We start from the raw sequence: 3,962 nt of genomic DNA on the forward strand, positions 1-3,962 counted from the left end.
CAAAACAAAGGTTTGCTGATTTGATTCCCAATCTAGGGCATATGCCTGGGTTGCAGGCCAGGTCCCCAGTAGGGGAGCATGGGAGAGGCAACAACACAGTGAAGATTCTCTCACTCTCTTTCTCCTTCCCTTCCTTTCTCTTTAAGGACAAATAAATTTTAAAAAAGAAGCAGAAGAAAGAAGTATACAGTGAGAAACACAAGTACGAAGGGGGAAAATGACAATGCATAAGTATCTATCAATAATAACCTTAACTGTAAATAAATTAAATGATCTGATCAGAGATATAGAGTAGCTGAATGAATAAAAAACAAACCCTGCACATATGCTGCCTACAAGCAACCTACCTCAGAACAAAATATTTACACAGTCTAAAAGTGAGGGGATGGATAAAAATTCAACCCCTTCATTTCATGCAAACGGACACAAAAATAAATTGAGTAACAATACTTATACCAGACAAAATATCAAAACAAGGGCCACAACACAAACAAAGAAGTCCACTACAGAATACTTAAGACAGTAGTTCAACAAGAGGATATAAGTAAGTTTTATGAACATATATGCACCTAATATAGGAGCACCTAAATATAAGTATATAAAAAATTAGAAGACTTTAAGAAAGAGATTGACAGCAATACAGTCATCGTAAGAAATTTTGACACCCATCATCAACAACAGACAGAACTAGAAAAATATTCAACAAGAATATAGCAGCATTAAATGACACACTTGATCACATGGACTTAATTGATATTTCCAGAATATTTCACCCCAAAGAAGCAAAATATACATTCTTCTCAAATGCACATGGATCATGTTCAATGTTAGACCACACTGTAGGACACAAAATAACCCTCAACAAATTCAAGAAAATCAAATTTATGTCAAGCATCTTCTTGGATTACAATGGTTTGAAACCAAAACTTAACCACCAGAAAAAAAGCATTCAAATACATGGAGGCCAAATAACTAGTTATTAAATAATGAATGGGTTAACAATGAGATCAACAAGAAATCAAAAAGTACCTGGAAGCAAATGTAAATGAACACACAAAATCCCAAAACTATGGGACATAGCAGAAACAGTCCTGAGAAGGAAGTTTATTGCATAACAAGTCTACCTAAAGAAGTCAGAAAAATCTCCAATAAGCAATCTAAGTGTACACCTAGAAAATAAAAACTAGAAAAAATAACAAAGACCCGAGGGAATAGAAAGAAGGAAATAATCAAGATGATAGCAGAATTAAGTGACCGAGAGACAGAAAAAAGAATTCAAAGGATCAATGAATTGAGGAGCTAATTATTTGAAAAGATAAACAAAATTGACAAACCTTAACCAGACCCATCAAAAAAAATAAAATAGAGAGAGAGAGAGGACCCAAATAAATAATGTTAAAAATGAAAGAGGAGAAGCAACAAGTAATACAACAGAAATACAAATGATTGTAAGAAATTACTATGAACAACAATATGCCAAGAAATTGGAAAACCTAGGTGAAATGGATTAATTTCCAGCAACATATAAGCTTTCAAAACTGTCAGGAAAAAGCAGAATTTCCTAATAGACTGTTAATAATTAGTGAAATTGAAGCAGTAGTAAAAAAACTCCTGACACAAAAAAGCCCTGGGCCAGAAGTCTTCACAAGCAAATGTTATCATCTATTCAAAGAAGAACTAACACCTATCTCTCTCAAATCATTCCAAAAAATTCGAAGAAGAGAGATGATTCTCAAATTCTTTTTAGGAGACCAGTATTAAGCTAATCCCCAAACCAGGCAAAGACACAAAAAAAGAAAGTACACGCCAATACCTTGGATGACTATAGATGCTAAAATCCTCAACAAAATACTAGCAAACCAAATCCAGCAATCCATTAAGAAGATCATACACCATGATCAAGTAAGATTTATTTTAGGGGTCAAAGGATGGATACATGTTTACAAATCAAGTATGATACATCACATAAACAAAAATGAAGGAAAAAAATCACATGATCATATCAATAGATGCAAAAAACCATTTGATAAGATACAGCATCCATTTATGATGAAATCACTCAGCAAATTGGGGAGAGAGAGAGCCTACCTCAACATAATCAAAGCTATATACCTAAAACCCAATGCCAACAGTGTGCTCAAGAAAAAACTAAAAGATCTTTCCTTAAGATGAGGAAATAAACACAGGTATCTGCCTTTACCATTCTTATTCAGCATAGTACTGGAATCCCTATTCATAGCAATTAGACAAGAAGAAGAAATAAAAGTCATTAAAATTTGAAAGGGGAAGTAAAACTGTCATTATTTGCAGATGACAGGATAATGCACATAGAAAAGCCTACACACCCTATGAAAAAGACTACTGAACCTAATAAGTGAATTTGGCAGAGTAGCGGGATACAAAGTCAATGTTCGGAAATTAATGGCATTTTGTACACCAACAATGAACTATCAGAATGAGAAACTAAGAATGGAAATCTCATTTACTACAGTCAAATCAACAACAAAATACCTAGGAATAAATTTAACCAAGGAAGTCAATGATCTGTACTTGGAAAAGTAGACAGCACTGAGGAAAGAAAATAAGGAAGATACAAATAAATGGAAGCATATGCTGTATTAATGGAATGGAAGAATTAACATCATTAAAATGTCCACATTACCCAAAGCAAGCTATGGATTCAATGCAATTTCCACTAAAATACCCATGGAATATTTCACAGATCTAGAACAAATATTCCAAAAATGCATATTGAACTATAAATGACCCTGAACAGCCTCAACGATCTTGAGAAAGAAGGCGAAAGTTGAGGGGATCACAATAGCTGACATGAAAATATACTATAAGGCCACTTTGATCAATACAGCCTGGTACTGGCATAAAAACAGACACACAGATCAATGCAACAGAGTAGACAACCCAGGAAGGACCCTGGGTCTCTGTCCTCTATCATCCTGACCAGGGTGATTTAAGCTATTTATTCTCTGGTCAGGGAGGAGAGGCAAAAACCATTTATTCTCAAGTGCCCTTTGCTAGGAAAGATAAGATTTTGTGATTTATAAGCTGGTCATAAATTGGTGAAATTGTCTGGCCTTGTTTAAGTATATTGTCTCTGTTTCCCCTTTTCACTCGCCCAGGAATTTTCCTAGCTTCTTAATATCCAACTCAGAATGGGCTCCAACTTTCCAGCTGCATTTTTGCCCTTTGCTCTTACATAGGGAGCCTACTCTTGCCTGTCTAAATTGCCCACAAAGTTTTGGAGATACAGAAAAACCACCTTTAAGTGAGGATTTCTAATAAGATCACTGGATGGAACTGGAGAGGATTATGCTAAGTGAAATAAGCCAGGTGGTGAGGAACAAACACCGTATGATCTCCCCTTTAACTGGAACATAATCAACAAAAGAAAAAAGCAAATGAAATACAAGCAGAGATATTAAAATAAAGAACAATTTAACAACAGCCAGAAGGGAGGTAGGGGACAGAGGGGATAAGTGTTTTCTGGAACTACTACAAAGGACACATGGACAAAACCAAGGGGAAGGGTCAAAGACAGGGAGAGATGTGGAATTGACTGGGGTGCCCAGCAGGGATAGGTGGGGGATAATGCTGACAACTGTAAGTGAACAACAATAAAGTAATTTTAATGAAAGATCACTAAAACCAAAAAACTGCCATCTGTGTTTTGCTTGGCTTTTATAATGAAATCAGAAGCAAAAGGAAAAGTCAGTGTAAAAGCCTTCATTTACTCTACATAATTACTTTCTGTTAGTTAATTCCAGCTGCTTTTCATGGGCTTTTTGTTTCATTCTATTTCCTCCCATAAGCCACAGTAAAAAGCCTTTCCTTCTACCTTTAGCGTTCAAATCAAGAACAGACTTTGTACAGCTTAATTATTAATTTGATACTGCTCTATAAACTTCACCTTTCAGTTGCTTAATGCTTATAACCAATTATCCTCG

This window comes from Artibeus jamaicensis, unplaced genomic scaffold (assembly GCF_021234435.1).
Source record: "Artibeus jamaicensis isolate MK-2021 breed Jamaican fruit bat unplaced genomic scaffold, CSHL_Jam_final contig_2705, whole genome shotgun sequence".
Lineage (NCBI taxonomy): Eukaryota > Metazoa > Chordata > Mammalia > Chiroptera > Phyllostomidae > Artibeus > Artibeus jamaicensis.